The 27,288-nt window shown below is 35.0% G+C and overlaps 1 long non-coding RNA gene across 4 annotated transcripts in view; it reads right to left on the bottom strand.

Moving 5' to 3' along the window:
* The window catches only part of LOC136847983 (uncharacterized), a 322,346-nt gene that overhangs the window by 9,231 nt on the left and 285,827 nt on the right, over window positions 1–27,288 (bottom strand). For 2 of the 4 annotated variants that reach the window (XR_010855891.1, XR_010855890.1), the window contains exon 7: window positions 18,099–18,197. The exons of the other annotated variants lie outside the window; for them this stretch is intronic. This is a non-coding gene — a long non-coding RNA (uncharacterized lncRNA). The remainder of the gene's footprint in view (window positions 1–18,098; window positions 18,198–27,288) is intronic. 4 annotated transcript variants of the gene reach the window in all.

Here is a 27,288-nt window from a genome sequence, read left to right as displayed (position 1 = left end):
AGGGTTGCTGCATTATTAGCTAGAGGATGTTGACCTTATTAGCCCCGTTATCACGCTCAAGCTATCGCAATATCATTTTCTAGAAAGCAGTAGCACTCCTCCTCACTCCTCTCCTTCTCTCACTGTGTTTCTCTTACGTCCCTGTAAAGTATATATATATATATATATATATATATATATATATATATATATAAAACAATATATAAAACAATTTTTTATACTCTGTCTCCCTGCCTGCGGACTGAGATGTCAATTTATCAAGTGACCCTGGATGTTAATCTCTCTCTCTTTCTTTCTCTCTCTTCCCTATGAAATGCTATTTATAAAAGCAAACGCTTTTAAACTCAGTCTTTCTGCTTGTTGGACTAAGACGTACATTTATCAAGCAGTCTGGAATGTTAATCTCCCTCTCTCTCTCTCTCTCTCTCTCTATAGCACACATATAATTCAAGCATGCGTACACTCGGCAAGGAAAGTGAGGATACAGTTTTCATTAGATTTCGTTCATCGAATTTTAATTTTTTTATTACAGAAAACACACAATCTCGGTAAATTTACTCTAGAATATGAAAATAAATTACAATGCAAATTATATCATATATGTCAAATGTGCAAAACAAAAACGTTCAGATACTTAAAAACACCATGCATATCAGAAGTAATCAGAATTTCTCAGATGACTTCGTTCATAGAGATCTAAAAGATAGTGTGTGGATATCTCGGTGTAGTACTGTTTATCAGAACGGCAATATTTACTCGTTTTCCGTTATGAACAGGCTTATTATTGCATCATCATATGAGGTAATGATAATTTCTTTAATTTTTACACGTTCATATTTGTATTTCACGGTGTTAAAAGTCAGCTGGAATTAATGGCAGTAAATGTTGTGACAGCTAGGATAGGTTGACCAAATCTATTTAAATCGGCAAGAGCGTTCCCTATGATGTGAGGAGCAGCGTGAGAACTTCGGCGGGAAAACACAAGTAACTGGATGTTTCCTGACGTTGCCATAGTTTCTCTCTCTTTCTCTCTCTCTCCATTGCTAAAACATACTATACAAATATAGTATCGCTCAATCTCTAAAAGAAAAAAAAAATAATGAAATGAGTAGCTCTACATATAGGCCTAGGCTTAGGCTTACACAACAGCAACTCTCTCTCTCTCTCTCTCTCTCTCTCTCGTCATAACATTGCATTCGTTCCTTTATTGTTCCCCACGTTTTTCGCTGGACATTGCCCAAATTTAATTCTTGATTACATTATGGAAGATCGCGTTTCCGATTATGCAAGCATTCCGTTCATTGTGGTGTCATAAATTCATTTGTATAAGGTTACTTGATAGGTTATGTCGAAAAATGTTTATTTTGCTCAGAACTGTCGCTGCAAATTACAGCTTGAACGAATGCTGTAAAGCTTACTACTGCATTTAAGTATCAATGATTTTAGAACCGTACAATATGATTGAAAGTTATAGGAGGTCAAGCAAAAAACAAACACAATAAGACTGAAGCTCCTCCCCTTTCTAAAGTTGCCAGATATCGCATTATTGAGCAATATATGTCCGAAGATTTAAAAAAAACTGTATCCTAACTTTCCTTGCTGAGTGTACATGCGCGCAAAAACACACACGTATTCACGAAGCCATGACGTAACAAGTCTGTCTGTCTGTCTCTCTCTCTCTCTATCGTGCCAAAATAAATCATCTAGAGGGTCTCCTGGCGCCTCCGCTGTAATACGATCACCCTCGATCAAATTTCCTGGCCTCTATCCAGCACGAGACGCTAATCCTCCGGATCATCCGAGAGGGACATTCATCATCCGACTGGATTTCACCCTTCCTTTCACCAACATCCAGGCTTTCATCGCGACAGAGATCTTCTCGGCTAACCATTCTGTCTGGATTTCTGGCATCGATTCACCATTAGACCAGTTTATGCGGTTTGTTTGCATATAGTTATTGACCGGATTTTTTGTTTAATAGGTTCGGAGGGAAGTCATTTCTCTGTGGCATAAAGTGTTGAGCGCGATGGGAATGATGGTGATGGTGATAAAGGATGTCGGGACTGAAACTCATTGTCACCATACAAGGTGCCAGTGGATGGTGTCACTGATGAGAATGAAATTTGTTCTTGCCCTCGGAGCAATTACAGATGAGTATGATTTCTTTCCTTACTAGATTCTGATTGTGGTAAGGGAAGACCTCGTTTTCTAAAACGTTAGTACTGAAATTTTTTATTTATTTATTCATTTACTTATTAATTTCGATACACTAATATTCTCAATGAAGACGTTAATTCTTTGCATAGTTGTACACTGTAGTTACACCTGTTTACGTGTGTCGATTACCCAGAAGTCTTTTCCCTTTATGATGTATGTTATTAGAGAAGATATGTCTGTCTTATTCCATTTAATTCTATATCTTTTATGACTTTCATTTTAGATTCAGAACTAGCTACGCGACTCCATTACTTAAGGAAGGCTGTTCGTGTTACGGTAAAAAGCGGCTTAGGAATATTCTTTAATATGATATCAACAGATGCTGAAGAAGTTCTCTTCATTATTGTGGTGATAATTACGTAAAATTTATTCAATCACATTTTCGAGTGAATGGTCTCGATCTTACAACAGCCAGAACCAAATTCCCACAGCACCACTCAGCCACCAAGGAGGGTAAGTGTCCTTTTCGGCTTATGCATACTTACAGCATACTTATATCACTCGAGACCAGATATTGTACAAGAGACGAAATCTACAGCACCTGGCTAACGACAACTCAGTTCAATCACACATCTACTGACCCTGACATCAAGGACATTCCATAACTAATCTACTGACCCTGATATCGAGGACATTCCATAACTTATCTACTGACCCTGATATTAAGGACGTTCCATAATTTATCTACTGACCCTGATATCAAGGACGTTCCATAACTTATCTACTGACCCTGATATCAAGGAAGTTCCATAACTTATCTATTGACCCTGATATCAAGGACGCTCCATAACTCAACTACTGAACCTGATATCAAGGGCGTTCCATAACTCATCTACTGAACCTGGTGTCAAGGTCGTTCCATAACTTATCTACTGACCCTGATGTCAATCAAGAACGTTCCATAACTCATCTACTGAACCTGATGTCAAGGACGTTCCATAACTTATCTAATGACCCTGATGTCAATCAATGATGTTCCATAATTTATCTACTGACCCTGATATCAAGGACGTCCCATAACTTATCTACTGACCTTGATGTCAAGGACGTTCCATAATTTATCTACTGACACTGATATCAAGGACGTTCCATAACTTATCTACTGACCCTGATATCAAGGACGTTCCATAACTTGTCTATTGACCCTGATATCAACGACGTTCCATAACTTATCTACTGACCCTGATATTAAGGACGTTCCATAACTTATCTACGGACACAGACATCAAGGACGTTCCATAACTTATCTACTGACCCTACCCCTTTGTTGGCCGAACCGGTTGAGCTTCAGACTGTCACTTGATGGGCCGGAGTTCAATTCCCACGGCCGGCTGATGAAGAGTTGGAGGAATTTATTTCTGGTGATAGAAACTCATTTCTCGCTATAGTGTGGTTCGGATTCCACAATAAGCTGTAGGTCCCGTTGCTAAGTAACCAATTGGTTCTTAGCCACGTAAAATACGTCTAATCCTTCGGGCCAGCCCTAGGAGAGCTGTTAATCAGCTCAGTGGTCTGATAAAACTAAGGTATATTTTTTTTCTACTGACCCTGATATCAAGGACGTTCCATGAATTATCTACTGACCGCGACACCATGGGTGTTCCATAAATTATCTACTGACCCTGATATCAAGGACGTTCCATAACTACTGACCCTGATATCGAGGACGTTCCACGACTTATTTACTGACCCTGGTATCAAGGACGTTCCATAACTTATCTACTGACCCTGACATCAAGAACGTTCCATAACTTATCTACTGACCCTGATATCAAGGACGTTCCATAACTTATCTACTGACCATGATATCAAGGACATTCCATAACTTATCTACTGACCCTGATATCAAGGACGTTCCATAAATTATCTACTGACCCCGACACCATGGGTGTTCCATAAATTATCTACTGAACCTGATATCAAGGACGTTCCATAACTGCTGACCCTGATATCGAGGACGATCCACGACTTATCTACTGACCCTGGTATCAAGGACGTTCCATAACTTATCTACTGACCCTGACATCAAGAACGTTCCATAACTTATCTACAGACCCTGATATCAACGACGTTCCATAACTTATCTACTGACCATGATATCAAGGACGTTCCATAACTTATCTACTGACCATGATATCAAGGACGTTCCATAACTTATCTACTGACCATGATATCAAGGAAGTTCCACAACTTATCTACTGACCCTGACATCAAGGACGTTACACAACTTACCTACTGATCCTGATAATAAGGACGTTTCATAACTTATCTATTGACCATGACACCAAGGATGTTCCGTAACTTATCAACTGACCTGAATCAAGGACGTTCCATAACTTATCTACTGACCCTGAATCAAGGACGTTCCATAACTTATTTACTGACCCTGATATCAACGACGTTCCATAACTTATCTACTGACCCTGACATCAAGGACATTCCATAACTTATATACTGACCCTGATATCAAGGACGTTCCATAACTTATCTACTGACCCTGATATCAAGGACGCTCCATAACTTATCTACTGACCCTGATATCAAGGACGTTCCATAGCATATCTACTGACCCTGATATCAAGGACGTTCCATAACTTATCTAATGACCCTGACGTCAAGGACGTTCCATAGCATATCTACTGACCCTGATATCAAGGTTGTTCCATAACTTAACATATTTGACCGCCTTGCTTTCGCGTCTCTTGTAAAATGAATGAAAAGGTTTCATTCGTTATGACTCTAAATGTGTGTTATTTATGACGAAATGTCAGTCTAACTTACAGGAGAACGGAACTGCCAATATGAATTCATCAGTTACTATACATATATTCATATTGTTTAGGATAGAGTGGAGCTGAGCGATCATAAATAAGTGGAAATTAATAGTTTTGATTTATTCAGTCGATGATACCAAACGCTGAAGAGAGGTGAGAGAACATATGCACTGGTCGCATCGAATTATGTGATGATAACAATCCCAAGAGATTTCGAGCAACATATGACAGTAATAATTCACAATGTTTATTCCTGCTGTTTAATTAATGGCCCTGAAGGTCAGTTCATATCCAGTATAAAGTACGTCATCAGAGCATGGAAAAGTGTTAAATGTTTCAAAATACGATTGTTATTAATGTTGCAAGTACACGCACTCAGGCAAACCCTTCTGCTAGTAGAGCGGAGAGCAACAAATACTTTCATTACGCATTCTATTACAGAGGATACAACTGAAATACAGCGAGGGCGAGTCGTCGTAAGGAGGTTAGGTCAGTGTATTCGTTTGGGCGAAACAAAAATAAAAGATGCATCTGTTGCGTTTTAACCTCATTAAATTTTAGACGCCTGTCCTCTCTCCCCGGCCATGTTTATACTTTTTAATTGTTACTTTTTAATTATTCAGTTAATTATTCACCCTTCCTACTGCTCTTTATACTTGCTAAATGAAGATAAAGCGACGTTTGAAATAGGTCGACCGTGTTTAAAATAACCCTCCCTCGGAATACAGAACTGAAATTCATTACATTGACAGAGCATCTCTTTATTTGCATATCATTATCCAAAACTTCATTCACAGGATCATATCAGGAGTAAATAATTGTGCTCTTTGCGAAAGAATGAAAATTAAGGCCTGAGATTTTATACATGATTTTTTTTTAGTTTTACCTACGGGATTTGCAGAATGTTGCTTATGGTAAATTTTTTGTGCAAACTGTCTCTGTTCGTTTTGCAACTAATATTTAGATACTAGTGTTTACAGAATTTGATTTCCGAAGCTTTGTTTTTTTGACAATATTTAAGGGAGTTGATATTTACGAGACTGTTCCTGAGCTATATATATTCCATACTTTGTATTTTCTTTGTACTCTGTATTTGTTTCATATCTCTAGTAACGGTAAGCTAAAGTAGTACGTTTTGTCATCATTTACCATTCATGGTAGATTTATCAGCACGACAAAAGGTCAAGATTCTTGAAAACGATTTTTACAAATCATAAAAATGTGAATCTCTTGTCATCTGTTGTGTTATGTTCCATCTCTTTCTGTATCATCGATTTATACAGTATTGTACCTCACTTGCATTACAGCAGGCAAATCTAAGGTGTACTCTGTTCGACTGCCTACTGACTATCAAATTTCAGGATTCAACGGTCACGTGGCAAAAGATGTTAGTTCCTTTACTTATTCAAATCGTGGAAGTTCATCGGTGATCGAGGTATTTTCCGTATTTCTAGACACCCAGAACTTTCTGAAAGTATCTTTCTGTCCGTTTTTAGTTTTCGGTAAAAGAAAATATTGAGATGGCTATCTGTCTGTCCGTCCGCACTTTTTCTGTCAGCATCAGATTTAAAAAACTACTGAGCCCAGAGGGCTGCAAATTGGTATGTTGATCATCCACCCTCTAATCATCAAACATACCAAATTGCAGCCCTCTAGCCTCAGTAGTTTTTATTTTATTTAAAGTTAAAGTTAGCCATGATCGTGCGTCTGGCAACGCTATAGGTGCTAACAACACAGGCCACAACCGGGCCGTGGCTGAGAGTTTTATACAGCAACGTAAATAACCTTAGCCTGGTTTTTTATACACACTTATAACCTATCACTTTCTGATAGCATTCTTTTCCTTGTTAAGTAAAGCGCGGGCAAATCTTGCTTCAGTTACATTAGAGCACTTTACAGAATTCTCCAGTCATCTTTTTTTCGTCCTTTATTCGTCAGTCAAAAATTGCTCTTACCTTTGTGAATGCAATTTCACACAGACAAATGCTGCCTCGTCCGTCTTCACGTAATTCGATTACGGAAGATGGCGACATCATCCAAAAATCTCCGCTTTCTCATTTCTTACAAGAGATGAGTAATACGATCTGAAAGATGTGGAAGGCTTTCAGAAGCGTTAACAGCAAAGGGTTGCAATTTAGTTAATCCCACCGTTGCCAACGAGGTTTACCACCCGGGTGTTGCAAAGGATAGATTGTTTCCCCGACCACTCTTTCAAGTTTCTTTCATCAGCTGAGCCTTTGAATCCCGAGGGTTCTGTTTCTTCTTAAAATAAGGATGATTAATTATCTTAATTGTGATTGCTGGTGGTCCGGAGGTAAAAGTTTTTGCACACTTTTACTTTCCTTGTTATGAAATAAGGCAATGTGCAAATGTTCTGGTAATGAACAGCGTGTCTTTGCAGATTTATATTCTTCTATAACAAAACGGAACTAGATATGGTGCAAATGTACAGGCACTAAACCAAAGGTCTTAATACACTATTTTCCCGCAACGAAGCAGGACGCTACAAATATACTGTTCTGGAATAAAGGGTCTTTGCACGCGCATTTTCCTGGAAATTAGATGAGATAAGACACTGTGAAGACTTAATTTTCTCCTCGAGAATCACGGAAATTGCAAGACTTCCTCTATCGTGCAATTGGACCTTCAGAAGTTCAAGCGAAAATGCAATGCATTACTACCCAAATACCATTCTTCTTGCATTTTAGTACAGTTTTATCTATTTTTCTATTTATTATTTTGTTTCTTTTTTAATTAGTGGGATCTCTTCTTTCTGTATTTCCCTTTACCACCTCTTACTTCTTCCTAATGAACACTTTAATATTCTTTGGAAGCTTGAATTTCAAGTCAATGGCCTCTGTGGGCTTGTTCCATATGAATAGGTTTCATCTACTGAATAATAATAATAATAATAATAATAATAATAATAATAATAATAATAATAATAATAATAATAATAATAATAATAATAATATCTGTTACTGATAACCTCACCCTACAATTTCACACCAACGAGATCTCCATAGCTTAAGTGCACCGCTAGAGACAGGTCACTAATACCTGTGTTGGATTAAATTTGAAAAAACAAAAAAAAATTTCTCTGCCATTCTTTACTTTCTCTCTGTACAGTAGTTTTTTCCCGTAATCCTCTAGGTGCTCAAATCACTGGTCTTGATATTTCGAGTGATAATGATAATGCTACAATAACTGGAAGAAATAAGGACTCATTTACATATGCTTTTCCTTAGCTGGGTTTGTTGTATTACCTCAACAGAATTTTGATGCAAAACCGGAGTAGCAGGTACGGAGGATATTCTCTGGCCTCAATTAGGATTTCCATAATTACATTACGTACTATTGCATGCACCAAGTACAGAGCAGCTTTCAGTATGATACATATTTCCCAGAATTATAAATGCTAACAGAATACGGAAGTCAGTCTCCTCATTTCATGGACATGCAGATAATGAATTTTTATAAAAAAAAATTTTCACTAAAGCTTAATGAAATCTTTTGGTGATCAATCATAACGAAGCACCCCGTTAATCCACCCAGCGATCGAGTTCAGTTGAAACTTCACACAAAAGCATCCAAAATAAAATCTTTTCTCCTCATTTCAGACTAAAAATCTCAAACATTCTATGTTCAAATGTTTCAAACCACACAATCTTGATCATATCGCAACCGTAAACACACAAACGAGGTACACCATTCCCGATAAAACCACATTTCCACTTTCCTACTTCGAGACTTCCATTGAAACCCATCCGGCCGAACGGAGAATGGGTTCGCGGGACAATTCTGACAAGAATTATAAACCTTTAAGCCCATTTAGTCAAGCGAATTATGGAGGTGTCTCGCTCTCGCCGACATTTTTATTTCCTTTCATTGCCTTCGTAATTTTGGGCTGATCTGGCGCATTTCGGCGAAAAATTATTCAGTTTTTTTTTTTTTCAGTCGACAAAAATCCAAGAATCTTCTCGCAATGATTCAGTATTTTTTTTTTCAATCGACAAAAATCCGAGAATCTTCTCGCGATGATTCAGTATTTTTTTTTTCAATCGACAAAAATCCGAGAATCTTCTCGCAATGATTCAGTTTTTTTTCAATCGACAAAAATCCGAGAATCTTCTCGCGATGATTCAGTATTTTTTTTTTCAATCGACAAAAATCCGAGAATCTTCTCGCAATGATTTAGTATTTTTTTTTTTCAATCGACAAAAATCCGAGAATCTTCTCGCAATGATTCAGTATTTTTTTTTTTAATCGACAAAAATCCGAGAATCTTCTCGCGATGATTTAGTATTTTTTTTTTCAATCGACAAAAATCCGAGAATCTTCTCGCAATGATTTAGTATTTTTTTTTTCAATCGACAAAAATCCGAGAATCTTCTTGCGATGATTTTCCATTTAAATTCAACGACTGCCTAATCCTCCTCTATGGTTACGGGATTACCTACATCCTGCGTTAATCGGAGAGCCGTGGTGATTATTCTATTTGAATATGTTTGAATAAGCTATTACGATTTATTCTCACAGCTAATGTCGGAATGATTTAAAAAAAAAACTTTTTCACATTTCATTTCTTTTTACTCCCGATTTCTAAAATGTTTAGACTTTTATCTTTTTTTAAACCTTTCCACCTATTTAGGACACTTGAATCGACATTCATACTTTATTCGTAGAACTGTGCGGCCCGCAGGCAATAGAGAGAGAGAGAGAGAGAGAGAGAGAGAGAGAGAGAGAGAGAGAGAGAGAGAGAGAGAGAGAGAGAGAGAGAGAGAGAGAGAGAGAGTGTTCTTTCAGCTTAAAGGTGGAGGAATGTTTTATTGTAAATGTATTACTGAAACAATAGTCAAGAGGAAGAGGAGGCGAACCTGGAATTTTCTATTTACAGTGAGTGTATTTTAAGGGGACTAAACGTAAATGATATAAGTACACTCTGATGAGCATACAAAGGGTCTGCCCAGGAAACAGAAATAATATTTAATGACTGAAGTGAAATAAAGAAGTAAAAATGACTCGTTTTCAAATTTGACTGACACGAAACGCATATATCCAGAGAAGTAGTTTTAAGAATGATCTTGATAATGATGAGTCAGTGATAATGGTCTGTGTATGGTGAAGGTGAGAGAGATATGACCGAGTTAAGAGGGGAGGTAAGAATGTCACCTTCTCCTTTGAAAATAAAAAAAAAATCTTTAAATAAAGGTTACTTTCTCCTACAAAAGTAAAAAAAAAGTATCTTTCTGCTTGAAAAAATAACTTTCTCCTTAGAAAAATCCTTTCTCCTTCAAAAAAAGGCAACTTTCTCTTCAAAAAAGTTGCTTTCTCCTTAAAATAAGTCTCTTTCTCCCTAAAAAAAAACACTTTTCCCTTTAAGAAAAGTGACTTTCTCTTTTGAAAAACTTCAAGCGTCGACCACATATTGTTTACATGAACACAAGTCCGCAAAAAAAAAAAAAGTGTGAAGGCAAGTGATTTGATTTACACCCTGTTCCCCTAATCAAACGAAAGCAGGCATCTTTAAGAAAAATAAACTTCCGTTCAGAGAGAGAGAAAAAAAAACATACAAACGACACAAAACTCGAAACATTTCAATAAAATACAGAAGGAAATGAAACTGCAGCCTTTATTTGGTGCGCTGTGGTATATTGCCGTGGTAACCAGTCGTCACCCAAGCCATAACCCTAGATTGTATGTTGAATGTTTATCCGGATGAAACATTCGGCCTTGGGGAGAGAGAGACTTTTAATCCGTGATACTGGGATATGCGTCTCCGGATGCAAGGAGAATGAATATTTCTAACGGCTACGCTTTAAACTTTATGGACAATGGAGATGGAACTGAATCTAAATGTATGAAAACTATAACGTTTTTCTTATAACTTCATGTCGTAAATTCTCACTGAAGAACCTTTTTTTTTTTTTAGTACGAAAAAAAAAGTTATATAAAAAAGTGATTAAACTGAATCGTAGGTTTTGATTCCTGTACAGCCCATGGAAATAAATGCATGAAAAATGAAAAGGTATTCTTATAATTTCATGTTACAAAATCTCATTTAAGAATCTCTCTATTAGTACAAATCAAAAGTACGAGTTTATTTCTGAGCATTGTGATATAAGTTTTCAAAACTTTTTTTATTTACGAAAAAAGTCGCATCTCTCCCTTCATTGCCATGACATTTAATCTATGAGATTGAAGCCTTTTGAAAGATTTAAATTCCACAGATTAAACGAAAAGAAGTTTTGTAAATGGGGCTTAGAATCTTAATCAAATAGTCAGCGTCAGGTGAATTCAATAGTGTTAAACCTTTGGAAGAAGTAGTAGGTAAATCTGATACCAACTGACTTCTCACCTTAAGATTTATACCCACTAAAAAAACATATTCATATTCCAATATTATATTTCTAACAACAAACAATATTTAAACAGTGCCCAAGTGTAATGACTTTGGCATTAAGAATGCATTAGCAATAATAACAGTGAATGCAATTAAGATTAATGTTATGATTAAATCTGACATTTTGCGAAACTAAGCCTGACATTTTATGAAACTAGTTGTATTATCAGAGTTCGTCGGTGTCTCATCATTGTTAAAGATGAGCATTCAATAGTCTTGCGTTCTTAGTGATGAAAATGTCAAAATGAAACTTTCGTCGTTCTAACTTACAATTCTGGAAGGACGATGGAATAAAATCAGTATGATAAAATAAATAAAAAAAATAAAAATTACATAGAAAACTAAATAACACAATAAATAAATAGATAATTAAAAATTAAATAGATAAATAATAAAAACAATAAAGGCAATAAATAAATAAATAAATAAATAACAATAAATGAATAACAAAAAATAACAAATAAAAACAATAAACTAAATAAATAAACACAACAAATACATAAAACAATAAAACCTAAAAACAATAAAAAAATAAGTAAACTGGCTTCATTATCCAAATATTAATTTATTCCAATCTGTGTACCGCTAGAAGCTAAGGGCGACACTATATTAATTAGGATACAGAAAACGATATAATGGGAGAAAGACCGAAAACCAAAGAAATTAGCGGATTTTATCCATTAGCGTAGGAAAAACAATAAAACAGTATTTGACGACGGACACATAAATTCTCCCTTTTACGATCCGTCCGACAGCATTCCTTGGTTACGCCGAGGAGATGGAAGAAAAAGAAATTGCCGACGATAAAAGTTTAAGACCAGAAGTTTGGGCCGGATGTATTATGATTATTTTTGAAGAAGAGATTTTCTCATAACCCCAAGAATAGCAAACGAAGGTTCCTTTTACAATCCGGGAACCGCTGGCCCAAAAGAGATTGGTGATTTCGATGTTTTCTGCAATCGATGATTGTTGTTACGGTTTGCATTTCTTATTTAGGTTTCCTTATCATGCCAGCGCGCACACGCACGCAGACATACACAAACATACACGCACATACATATATACATATATATATATATATATACATATATATATATATATGTGTATATATATATAAATAATATATATATATATATATATATATATATATATATATATATATATATATATATATATATATATATATATATATATATATATATACATACAGTATATTGGGGTTCGGAAATGAATCAGGAACTTGAAAACAATTTGCATAAAGTACAGTACATTTTTGGTCAGAAAAATCAACTTTAGCGCGCGTGAAATTCGAATAAATGCATCAGATTCGACTTTTGAAAAGCCACCAGTCTATTACGATGAAGTTTATTTTTGCATTTGTTTATTGAATATACTGGACTTATTCACAACAGCTGCTGTATGCAATTACCATAATTCCCGGTGTTATTGTCATTTTATGCTTTCGTTACTTTAAGATATCCCATGCCGAATTTTTATCTGCACCCTTCGATATCCCGTGCATCTCCAGACTTTTTTTTTTTTCGGTTACACTACGCTGTTTTATTATTTTCCAATCACCTTTGCGGGAAAATATGTGCGATCCCTTTTTCCAGATATTCTCTCGGGAAAGAAGTTATTGGAAAAAACATACTACAAGAGCAGGACATGAATTTTCCTCTCGTTTGCAACAAATTCCATATTTTCTTTCCAGCGCCAAGGGGCGTGTTTATTCCATGGGAAATGGAAATGTCCTTTTTTACACATTCCGCCTAAGAAATAACAATTCTTTTCGAAGCACGTTAATCAACATACTGTTTCGAAAGTCAGACGACTGAAAAAATCATTTACACAGGGGAAGTAAGTTATCGTACACTAAAACGCAGAAATATTAACCATATATTACAAATCACGAAGTAAAATGGTTATCGCATATTGTCTGTCTGTCTGTCTCTCTGCCTCCTCCTAAGATGACGTCCGTCTTCCTTTATTTACCTGAGCTTTAGTTTCATTTAGTTACAACACTCCATGATTCCTCTACAGGACGTTATCTTCATTCTCTTTGCATTTATTAAAAAAAAAAATGGCTGTAGGCATAGTTGTAAGGTAAACTAGGAATTATGTGTGGGACACTTCACACTCATACTCTCTCTCCCCCTCTCTCTCTCTCTCTCTCTCTCTCTCTCTCTCTCTCTCTCTCTCTCTCTCTCACACACACACACACACACACACACTCTCTCTCTCTCTCTCTCTCTCTCTCTCTCTCTCTCTCTATATATATATATATACACATATTTATAAATGTATATATACACATTTTTATAGTGTATATACATACACTATATATGTATATGCAGGTATATATATACAGTATATACCTGTATATGTATTTGTATATATATGTATATATATATATATATATATATATATATATATATATATATATATATATAGTGTGTGTGTGTGTGTCACTTCCTACCAAATTATTAGGAATAACGACGATCTATTCGAAATCTCTGCATACCAGTACTTTTTCTCGAAAAAAATAGAGGCGTTTACATCTTTTTCTCATAAGGATAAATTGTCATTCATGAATTCCCATTTTCGAAAAGCTTGTACCATCCTATAATGATTGTGTAATGATTATCATGGCTGAAAATGAACACTGTACAGCACTGCGCAACTGCTTGTCTACTGAGCTGTCGACCCATACACACACATCCACATACCCACATACACACCCACACATACCCACATACACAAACACCCACACCCTCACACACACACACACACATACACACTTTCTAAATGTCAAAACTTCGTCTTCATGACGACTGACATTTTGAAAATGTCATCAGTCAAATATATTTTTTTATGGACTCCATCGTAACAATCGGCTTAAAATCGGCATTAATAATTAGAGGTGAGTTAAGAATGTCTCAATTCACTATCTGCACATTACTCATCTGAAATAATTTACTGGTCATGGATTTTTATTCAGTTTGTTATCTTTCTGATTACATACTCTCTGGAAGCTTCAATTTCAATGACCCTGTAGGTTTGTTCTATATGAGTTTGGGTTCAACTTCTGAATATGGAAGCTTCAATTTCAAAGGCCCCTGTAGGTTTGTTCTATATGAGTTTGGGTTCAACTTCTGAATAATAATAATAATAATAATAATAATAATAATAATAATAATAATAACAATAATAATAATAATAATAATAATAATAATAATAATAATAATAATAATAATAATAATAATAGAAAGTAAAATTACACTAGTAAAGATTTCCTGTTCTCTCCTTCCCCTTACTGTCAGAAGAGGGCCTACTACCTATAAATAGTGACAACAACAACAACAACAACTACAATAATAATAATAATAATAATAATAATAATAATAATAATAATAATAATAATAATAATAATAATAATAATAAAGTAAAAATACACTTGTAGGATTTCTTGTTCTTTCCTTCCCCTTACTGTCAGAAGAAATTGCCATTGCACCATTTCAGATTCTTCAAATTCTATGCATCAATTAATATGGAGATTCAGTCCCTGCAACTGGAATTACTGCAAAAAATTTACCCACTATATTTGGACGTATCCTTTCTGCTTTCTTAGAGCAGAGTACGTATAAAATACTCAAATTATCATTTTGATAATTCCATGGTACAAAAAATCTATGGAATTTGGACGTATTATTTCTGATCCCTTACAACAGATGTATAAAATACTATTATTATTATTATTATTATTATTATTAATGTATAAAATACTACTACTACTACTACTACTACTACTACTACTACTACTACTACTACTACTACTATTATTATTATTATTCAGAAGATGAACCCACCTCATATGAACAAGCCCACCAAAGGGGCCTTTGACTTGAAATTCAAGCTTCCGAAGAATATGGTGTTCATCAAGAAGAAGTAACAAGGCAATGGGAACAAAAAAATGCTTCCTTGCTCCTTGCTGCAATGCTGACTACAGTATGTGCAAAAACTAACATCCTTCTACTCTCTCACCCGCCTTTGCAGTCTCCCCGGAGACAATCACTCATCGTCGTTCTTAAACTCTTTTCACCCGACCCTTCTTCACATTTACCTCACATAATGTCAGACTATCCAGTTTTCTCTCTTTGAAGTGAAAGAATTTACCGTCGTTTACTGTCTTCTCTCCTTAATCTCATACATACACTTCGTACAGCCACGACCTAAGGCACACGCACCTCTCTCTCTTTATATATACATACATATATATATATATATATATATATATATATATATATATATATATATATATATATATATATACATATATACATATATACATACATATACTGTATATTATAAATGTATAGTTCTACCTGTTTATCTATATCTCTGTATATGAGTATATAGATTATTATACCGTATTTACAATAGCATCTGTGGCACTAAGCAGACGCTGTTATGTTTTTTGTAAGTTATTGCATTCGGTGTGTTTATAGTACTAATCTCTCTCTCTCTCTCTCTCTCTCTCTCTCTCTCTCTCTCTCTCTCCATATACCTGTAAATGTATGGGTACAGGCTTTTACAAATTCATGTATGTATATTACATTATATATATACACACACACACACACACACATATATATATATATATATATATATATATATATATATATATATATATATATATATATATAAAATGTACTATATATATATGTATATATATGTGTGAATATATAATGGAATATACATACATACATGAATTTGTAAAAGCCTGTACCCATACATTTACAGGCATATCGGGAGAGAGAGAGAGAGAGAGAGAGAGAGAGAGAGAGAGAGAGAGAGAGAGAGAGAGAGAGTAGTACTACAAACACACCAAATGCAATCACTTACAGGAAACACAACAGCGTCTGCTTAGTGCCACAAATGCTACTGTAAATAGGGTATAATAACGCCCTCGTTGTTAGCGGTGGTTTAGAAGGTCATTTGGGATATATATGACCTGTTTTCATTAACCATAATCGCTCTGAATAATCTTTGGGCTCGAGGCCGTTCGTAACATTTCTATGCCTCCTTTGACATTTTCCAACAATACTTATTTGTTCATTTTTACGTAGTTGGGACGACCGAGGGAAACGATTTCTTTGCAGCTCAAAAGAGTATTACGGATGGAATAGGTTTTCAGATAAAGGTAAGGTACTCATGATAGCTTTTATAAATAGTCGGAATAATGAAGTCTATTTTAGATTAATGCAGGAATTTCTGAACCGTCAGAGTTTATAAATGCGTACATACTTATATATATATATATATATATATATATATATATATATATATATATATATATATATATATATATATATATAAAAGTATGTACGCATTTATAAAATATATTTTATATTTACACATACACATACGTACATTAAAAATCTGAATCGTAAGTGTGTATATATATGTATATGTATATATATGTATGTGTATGTATATATATATATACATACATATACATATATATACTGTATATATATATATATATATATATATATATATATATATATATATATATATATATATATATATATATATATATATATATATATATAATCTACTGGTCACTTTTACCGGATACATATGTAATTGTAATAGCCACAATGCCCTCTTAACTTCTCGAATTCCTCGCACTTACTTTGGATATGCTTGTCACTACAAAGCCGTATGATCCAAGCGCACGAAATTGAAGAAGCGCGAAGAACTCGAGAAGTTAAGAGAGCATTGTGGCTATTACAATTACATATACATATATATATATATATATATATATATATATATATATATATATATATATATATATATATATATATATATATATATATATATATATATATATATATATATATATATATATATATATGTAATTATCGTTCTGTAAAACACTCCAACCTTTATTATTAAAATCTAGGTGATTCTTAAAATCAAGCAACGCATTTACTGACAAGCTTTGGAATTTTCTTACTGCTTCTGGTCTCCCTGTCTCCTATAACCTTCTTTCTTTTCCCTGCATTCATCGGGGCCTGGGCTTGATACGTGAATAATCATGGCTTATAAAAAAAGATAAAAATCTTCATAAAATCTGTACGAGGCATCTGGGCACGAACAAGAGGGAGTCCAATTACACAAAGGATTTAATGAAAGCGTTGATATTAAACAAACGAGCGGTAACTTGGGCATAAGAGACATTTTTTTTATTTTTTCCTACCCTTTTCGCACCAAAGGGCTGATTTAATTGCATGTGCAATTTCTGAGTTCTTGCAACGGCAGCCGTGTTGCAGTAGCTAAATATATAACGTAAGAAATGTTATTCAGCAAGCTCGTATTAAACTAAAGTATTTGGGAATCATAACAAAATCTACTAAAATGAGGAGAATAATGAATTAGCAGTTTATTGTTTTTAATTATCGATTTTTAGATATGCACCTTTTTCTGCTGTTCTTCGTCATGTTCAGAAGCGCAAACTATAATTTTGTGATTAGCACAAAGGCATCCAAGTGATATAAATACAATGACTTGTTCAATTAGTGTCAAATTCTTTATTAAACGAAAGTAATACCAATAAAGTTACCTTGTTTAGCTCATTGACTTAACTGCATTACATTCGAGTATAGGCAGAGACCTTAGAAAAGAGATGGTGTACTTACGACACTCCCATTGTAGAAGTATATCAAGACACCTTGATTGCGTGGACATTGAGTCTCATAGCGGACGCGGGCTACAGGTAGCAATCACATTATGTTTTCCTGTGGAGAACAATCATCTTTAAATTGCCATTCACATAGCATATGAAATACTTTCGTTGAAGTGAATTGACATACTTCAAGTGTCACAGTAAAATCTATATAATGATCACCTCATATTTACCTACACCCGTTTGTGCTGAAATAGGACTGAATACAAGATTTACGAATATGATCCATAACATGGTCATTACAGTAAGATAATTTCCATAATTAAAACAAGTGTCTGGTCTAATAAACGTTTAATGATTCTATGTCATATACTGTTCAGTTTAATGGCAGAGTTTATATCAAGTTTTTAAAATAACAATTTTGCAAGCTATATCAGTTTTACTTACTTTCAAAATAAAAGTTTCAAGTTCAGGACAGTTCTAATTATCTTCCTTTTGCGGCTATTGTAATGCTAAAATTATCCTAAACTACTATTAATAATTGTGGCGTACCAAAATGGAAACTTGTTTTAGAAATTTCTCAAGTTATCAATTGATACTGACTGTCACTAGACAATGAACACTGAATATATAATGAACGTTATTTCCATAAAAAAAATCCTGTTAAAAGATACATATTAATACATGCATATTTATGACAACTCTTATGTTTTAAATATATATTAATGTTATCAACCGCCGATGACTGTCAACAGGCAGACCAATTACAATGAATAGACACGTATGTAAAAGACAGTGCTTGTTATTTCCATGGGAAAAATAATTACATGTGACAAGAGATATGTAGATACGTATTTTTTCACGACAAATAATTTTGCCTATACTCTTTGGTCTTCGACGGCAAATCTCGTACACAGCTGATCGACCTAAAGGCGAATTCATAATAGTAAAAGTTAAAATACTTGCGAATTCAAAGCTGTTTAGCTTAGAATTCTTATTAAATAGTTTAATATCAATCAGTGAACATAAAATGGAAGGACCAATAGAAGGGAGAGGACCAGTGGGGAGACCGAGGAAGAGATAGAAGTATATTGTGTTAAGAGGTCTACGAGAACTGAGATTGGAGGACCCTGAGAATAACTGCAGAGATGCAGCACTCAGCACGGGAACGTGGAGAGGTCTGGTGCAAGCGGCCATGGGTCACCAAGAGGCCCGGGAGCCACCTGAATGAGTGAGTGAAACAAAATGTTGACAAATGTTTTTGCACAGTTCAACATGACAATTGCTCAAGGAAGGGCCATTACAAGCTTGAATCTATTATATTTTCTTGCACGTCATAAAAACATTTACTTGAGAAGGTATCGTTGTATGAAACTTGGTCCTAGGCCACTACTATATAGTTAGCATTCCTGTTATTATACCCAAAATTTGTCAAGTCTGAAAATGATCAGACTGTCATGTGTCAAATGACATTTGACACTCTTAAAGGGTTTAGCTTTGCGAAAACGAGATACTTGCGTTTCTTTGTTTTCTGCTAAAAGGAAAAAATGAAAGCTACTTTCTTGCGTTTTCCCATTCGAGTACCCAAAGGATACTCAGTATGTACCTCTCCAACTGACACTCCACTTTGTAGTTCCCGTCCGCTAGAAGGCGCCACTGTCCATGATTCAAAATGGCGGCGGGTAAAGTGCACAGGCTCTTTCAAAAGATGTCTGGTATAAATAAAGCGTGACTGTCGCAAAGGGGTGGGGGCCGTGCGCGTTAGTGTATAGCAACGTTTAAAGCAGGAGGCATAATTGAATTCAATTGAATATAGAGTTTAGGCCAAAGGCCAAGCACTGGGACCTATGAGGTCATTTGTCGCTGGAAAGGAAACTGAGAGAAGGTAGGTCTGAAAGGTGTAACAGGAGGGAAACCTCGCAGTAACACTAAGAAATATTTGTTAAGAGAGGGTGGATAGCGAGATGGAAGAAAGATAATAAGAATGGAGGTATAGTAAAAGGAATGAAAGGGGTTGCAGCTAGGGGCCGAAGGGACGCTGCTAAGAATCTTTAGTAATGCCTACAGTGCACCCCGTGAAGTGCACTGACGACACTAGCCCCCTATGGGGAAGAGGCATAATAGAAAGCTAGGTTACCTTGAAGCAGGGAGATACGCAAATAAAACATAAACTTACATTCTAAAAGTCCACAGTCCTCCTTTGAGGGGCATATAAACGGCGCCATTGATACACTTACACTATACAGTTCTCTAAAGACACACGCACACACAGCACGCATCTTCCTCCATCAAGAACGACAACCCACCGTTTCTCCGATCTCGGTTTTTTGAGTCTTCCCCCATTCGACGCTTTCTTCTGGCGCCTCGAGTAAATGAAACACGGTACGATGTCTCCGTAGACTTTTACATTTTCCTGTTCTTTTCCTCGAACGATATTTTTTCTTCAATTTTCCTTCTGGTTATTTACGACTCGCCAGGATTGGTTGTTATACGTCTTTTTTCCCCACTAACGAATACGTTATGGTTTAAAGAGGTTTCAGTCTCGTCAGTTCAAATTTTCATTTCCTTACGATTATAACTATCGTGTTCACGTCCATTAATATAAATCTCATTATGTCTATAATATGCTTGTCAAATAATCATAATGACTCTTAAGGGCTATTCTATGAGCAAAAGCCTTCCCTGGCACAAAGTCAGCTTAATTTTAACGAACAGTTGGCCCCACAGCTCCAAAACTCCCTGACGTGGGCATACCGCAAAACTGAGCCCATGTCTCATTTCACGAAAGAATAAATAAGTTTTAATTAAGATTTTACAATAAGAGGGGGTAGTAAGAATAAATAAGTTTTAATTAAGATTTTACAATAAGAGGGGGTAGGGGGCGGCGTTCTTCAGTACCTCAATATATTCCGATTTCGCCAAGAACTCCCATTCTTTTATATTGCTTTTCCGTATCGACGTTATTCATCAATATCGATTAATCGATTTTTTTTCGCTTATAAAGAAAGGATTTGGATGAGACAGAACAGGAAGATGAATTTTAAACAATGGAGACCAATTCTTCACTCTCGTTTAAACTGTCATCAAGAAAGCTTGAAATCCCTCTGGGACTGAGTTTGCACGCGCGCGCGCGCGCACACTTACAATAAAACATTATGTCTGGTGACCAGGCCTACCTAGTTTGATGCCGGTAGCGAAGTATAGGTATTTATCTCTGAAAACTCACTCTTTTCGTCACTGATATGATATAACTATTGATAAACTTTATTTTCGAACTGAAGATATATATATATATATATATATATATATATATATATATATATATATATTGAAAAATATTATTCCTCGTGCCTGGTTTCTCAAGAGAAGGCCAGCCAAGAGAACTGTCTGAGTCGACGGGTATATATGACCTTGAAAAAATTCTCTAAATCAATAATTCCTTGTAAAGTGACAAGTGACATGTCTAGACCAGCCATTAAGGTGATTAAGGCGAGAAAAGCAAAAGAACAGTAAAAGAAAGAACCTTGGCGAGACAGCGCTACACTTTAGAAATTACGTCCTCCGGACAGCTGTAAGACAGAAAAATTATACATTTGAAAAAAAAAAAACTTAAAAGAAAAAAGCTGATGTTCGAATACAAGTCATCATTATGGAAGAGATTTGAAAGGTTACCCTGCTAGGGTGCTCTTTTGACATTATTATTATTATTATTATTATTATTATTATTATTATTATTATTATTATTATTATTGTTATTATTATTATTATTATTATTATTACTATTATTTTTATTATTATTATTATTATTATTATTATTATTATTACTATTATTATTATTATTATTACTATTATTATTATTATTATTATTATTATTAAGAAGAAGATAAACACTATTCATGTGGAACAAGCCGACAGGGGTCACTAAATTCAAGCTTCCAACAATTATACGAATATGATGTTTATTAGAAAGAAGTAATAGAAGTTATTAGGAACTAGAGAAGGAAATCAGTTATTAGATATGTAATCCATGCGACTGATAATTCACCTGCACTGTGACTAATCATATAAAATTCATAACAAAAGTCTAAATGACTTCAACAAAGGTTGCAAAGCAGGCCATATTAGATAGCCTAAAACAGTTCAATATGTGATAAAATTGACTGAATCTTTGCAGAGATCTATTGACAATTCTAATAAAATCCTCCGACGATAAAAATGGTAACCTGAAGTGATGTCTTTCTCATTTAAAGCATATGTGACAAGTTCCTATTTCCATAACTGTTTTACCCAGCTTAGCACATAAGAATTTTTCACTACATTTTCATTATTACATAATAAAATAGCTAATTTTATTTCCTTCACCTGTGCGCTTCATTAGCATATCCCGCCATGAAGAAATGCTACGGTAAAAAGATAAACCGCTGTGGAAAAAAGTATAGAGTACAGCATAAATTAAAGATACATTTTCGTAGAGGAGGCCGGCTACAGCAAGTAACGATCCTCTTTAAAATTAATGCTCGCTCTGGAAATTTCCTCTACAGGCTGGAATAACCATTTTCAACCCGCCAAAGCCATTACGGTCTACAGTTTGTTCACTCCACTGAGCATTTCCCAGAATGAAGCCATCAGCCACAACACAAACACACACTCATACACGCAGTCAAACATCTGCTTCGTATGTTATCCATTAGCCAAAGACACATACACATATACATCCACAAAAATTCGTCTTATTTTGTTCCTATTTTTAATTGTCTAACACTTCATGTGTTTATGGAACTTTGTCCCATTTCCACATGTTTCTCCACTCGTGGTAAAATTTATTGCTTAATTTTTTTAGATACTTCTCTCTGTCCTCTTACCAAACAATGACATTTTGCGTTGCTATCTGTACCAAAGCATTTGTCTTGTTCGTTTAAGTTCTTCTCTTCCTTTTACACACACACACACACGCATAATACACACACACATATATAATATATATATATATATATATATATATATACATATATATATTATACTTATTTGTTTTTATGCATTGTTACTATTCGAATTTCTTTTTAAAACTACAACACATGTATGCAAAAAGAAGAAAACTTACTTACGTATGTATGTATGTATGTATGTATGTATGTATGTATGTATGTATGTATGTATGTATGTATGTATGTATGTATGTATGTATGCATACAATTTTTTTTATCTAATCATCCGTATGGCATGAAAACCACTCTAACATATACTCGTATTATCTTACCACTTTCCTGTCTAAATTCTCTAACTTTCGCTTGCACCAATATTTGCCTCCAACTTATCAATAAATCACTCTGGCGACCTATGAGTGTCTGGAAACGAGTCTAATAATTTATAATTTATAAATAATCAGAATGATACAACGTTGCATCTCACTACTAGGAATTTCAAATTATCAATTCCGGGTACTGAGAATTCATATTAGCCTCTGGTAGGACCGCTACCAAGGCGGATTTTTTTTTTCTTGAAGGTAACTAAATTACCATGTAACACAGTTGTCATCTAATCAGGTTGGTTGCTGTCTTTTTTTTATTGTAAAACCGTAAATTGTATAAAGAGGGGAAATGATTCCCTTACCTGTTTTCAAGGTCAAAGTTAGTTGACAGCCTATATAGTTCATCCTATACGGCACATAAAATAGCATATGTAAAGGATATGGTGGATTAAGTAATACATGTAATGAAACTTGTACATAATCATTTGAGTGGATCAATCATAATTTTGGGAATTTGAGACGCAATATCGAAGCAATTTGCTTTTTCCTACTTAATTCTGACATCCAAAAACTAGCCGAATCAGAAAATTTAATGTTTTAAACACTATTTTCCTATCATTTATGATCAATTCTCTTCTCCGTTCAGTGATTTTAATGTCTCTCACCATAATATTAGGACAAAATAAAAAAAAAGGAATAAATCACGACCTTTAATAGCCACTCCCTCTGATGTCAATCGAAATGAGAAACGCACACAAGCAAAAGGTTCTAAATCAGAAGTGGAGCGAATCTTATGAACGCCCTTCTAGTTATATTCACCTTGATCACTTTCAAGGAATTGCTTGCGAGAAGAAGCCTTTAACAAGGTTATGGTTTGGTACTGATAACAAGCCCTATCAAAACACGTTTACTAAAGCCTCGAGTAAGCATGTTATTTATACACACACACACACACACACACACACACACACACACATATATATATATATATATATATATATATATATATATATATATATATATATATATATATATATATATCATATATAATTAATGTTTGCCTTCGAGATCTTAGTAATCATATATATATAAAATGTATTTATGTATAACTGTATGTATGTAAATACACATAAAATAATGTATGTATATAATCTATTTATTGAGACGACGATGGATATCTGCCGCCAGTACCACTTAAGCTTTTATTAGTCGATGTACATGAAGTACATTCCAGTGGGTGGTGAGCAGCACGAACTTCAACCAATCACGATTACCTTTAATGATATCGGCTGTAGATTTTTACCATCAGCATCAACAAGTTTATCTTCAGTAATAAGGTGTTGTTCCTACGACTGACATGAGAATCAAGGATTATCTCTTAGTAAAATGCGGCAGGACCAACAATGAGATAATAATAAGACCTTTAAATGAAGGAGCTTTGCAAGAGCAAACATGTGAAGTTTATGCAATCCAAAATAAACATCGCAGCATCGCAATGAACGTTACTGATAGGATTAACCAAAACAATGAAATTGCTGAAGTTATTTCAGGAATCGAGTTATTTTGTTTCCGTTTCATGAAAGTACACTTAATTTTATTTAGTGCAAAATGGCCAGACCATTACGGTTGAAAATTGCCTCTCTCTTTTTAGCAATAGGGTTCTCTCTCTCTCTCTCATCATGCCAAAATGGTTCCACTGGGACTGTCAGTTACGATTTCATCAAATCACTTTAACATTCATTTGCAAGAGGATCTGTTGCAAGAAGAGAATCATTATTTCATTACCTGTGCCATTCCAGCTACTCTTTTTGATTAGTTGGGAAAGGTCAGGCAATGCGATTATGGATGGTTGTTTGACCTTGTTTGACAGTGTTTGACTATATCTTCTGGCTTGGAATGAATATTGTCCTTTGGAAAGCAAGTTACGAAACAATATATTTGTGTGGTGCATTTGTCGGATTGAAAGTTTCCAGTAAAATGAGGTGCGTGTGAATGATTTCACAATGAAAGGATGTTAGGCTCTCCCTCTCTCTCTCTCTCTCTCTCTCTCTCTCTCTCTCTCTCTCTCTCTCTCTCTCTCTCTCTCTCTCTCTCTCTATATATATATATATATATATATAAATGAATTACTATCTCTTTTTTCTTTCATCTTAAAAGCTCGATTACCGTGCCACAAAAATTTCCAGAATCCGTTCCATGTCGGTCGAGAAAACGAAAACAAAGGACTGTGCTTTGATCCCACATCTAGTACAAAGAAACATTAAACATCTGCAGCTGATATCACAGAAAATAATCGTGAAGGGAGGAAACCCTTCCTACTCTCCATCCTCTATTGGTTACAGTTCCAATACAGTGGCCAATCAGAAGCAAGATAAAAGGCTTCCATGCCATCGGCTGTAGATATTCACCTTAGCTCAAAAAAAAAAAAAAAAAAAAAAAAAAGAGGAGCCGAAGTTTCTTCGGCGCAATCAAGTTTTCTGTACAGTCGCTACAGCGTATAATCAAGGCCACCGAAAACAGATCTATCTTTCGGTGGTCTCGGCATGATGCCGCATGAGCCGCGACCCATGAAACTTAACCACTGCCAGGTGGTGGCATATCCTATATCGTTTCCAGAAGCGCGATTATGGCTAAATTTAACCTTAAATAAAATGAAAACTACCGAGGCTAGGGGGCTGCAATTTGGTATTTTTGATGGTTGGAAGGTGGATGATCAACATACCAATTTGCAGCCATCTAGCCTCAGCAGTTTTCAAGATCTGAGGGCGGACAGAAAAGGTGCGGACAGAAATAAAGTGCGGACGGACAGACAAAGCCAGCACAATAGTTTTCTTTTACAGAAAACTAAAAAGTAACTTCATATTGGGAAAAACTGACTTGTGGCGCCTCGTCCAACAATTCCCCATTAGATTTAGGATAATGTGAAATTTGCCAATTCTCCTAAATCAAGAAAATTAAATTAGAGTCAGACTTATCTCCTGAAAGACGAGTAATTTTCTTTTAAATCTCTCACTTCTCATACTGGGAAATACTCCTCACTCGTCTGGTACGACCACATGCAAGGCGAACTGAACAAATCAATCTGAATTAAACATCAAAAGACTGCGGCAATACGACGATACTCTCTTTCTTTCTCGTTCTCTCTCTCTCTCTTTTAATTCCTTCCGTCTCTTTCCTTTCTCTCACCTTTAAAAATCAATCCCCTCTCTCTCTCTCTCTCTCTCTCTCGTTCCTTGTTTGTTTCGTAATCTTTCTATGTTATCCTTTCTTCCCTACCCAGTTTTGGCATCATTTCAGGTGTGTTTTCATCATCCATCTTTTTCGATTCTCCTTGACAGGCAATTGCTTTTATCTTTCATCTTAATTCGTACAGTTTTCTTTCTTTCTCTGATTGTATTGACGCAATTCGGCACGAACTTTGGTATTGCTTCACTCTCATATTATTCTTTCATATATCTCAAAATCAACTGCAATTGCATGCGGTTACCGCGGCAACAAAAGACGCGTTGTTTCTTTGTTGTTGTTAAGGTTATTGGTCTGGTTGAAGTGTGAGAAAGGTTGGTTGAACACACTTCAATTGTTATTTTTTCGTAATTCTGCACTTGAAAGCAATATCATTGGCTGTCATTGAAAGTGAACGGAAATATACAGTTAATAATTTTTTATTTTTATCTCAAGAGATTGTCCTGTTCTAATTTAGACGAAAGAGAGAAGCAGTTCCATTACCACCAGCTCATTATAAAAAGTAATAATTATAAGCAATGTAGAACTTTTGTTAAATTTCAGGAGGTTGTCTACAGGATCCAACTTATTCATTCGCCGCAGTTTGTTATTAACAAGGAAGTTTTGAAAACTCAATAATTCACGGTTGTAAGTTGCCATTTCATATACAAATAAACAAGATGATTCAGAAAGAGAGAAAATCTCATTCACACTGGAAAAATAAAAATGATAA

The sequence above is a fragment of the Macrobrachium rosenbergii genome, chromosome 18, assembly GCF_040412425.1.
Source record: "Macrobrachium rosenbergii isolate ZJJX-2024 chromosome 18, ASM4041242v1, whole genome shotgun sequence".
NCBI classification, from domain to species: Eukaryota; Metazoa; Arthropoda; class Malacostraca; order Decapoda; family Palaemonidae; genus Macrobrachium; species Macrobrachium rosenbergii.
Note: the sequence above shows the minus strand (reverse complement) of the source record. Positions and strands in the feature narration are given on the sequence as shown.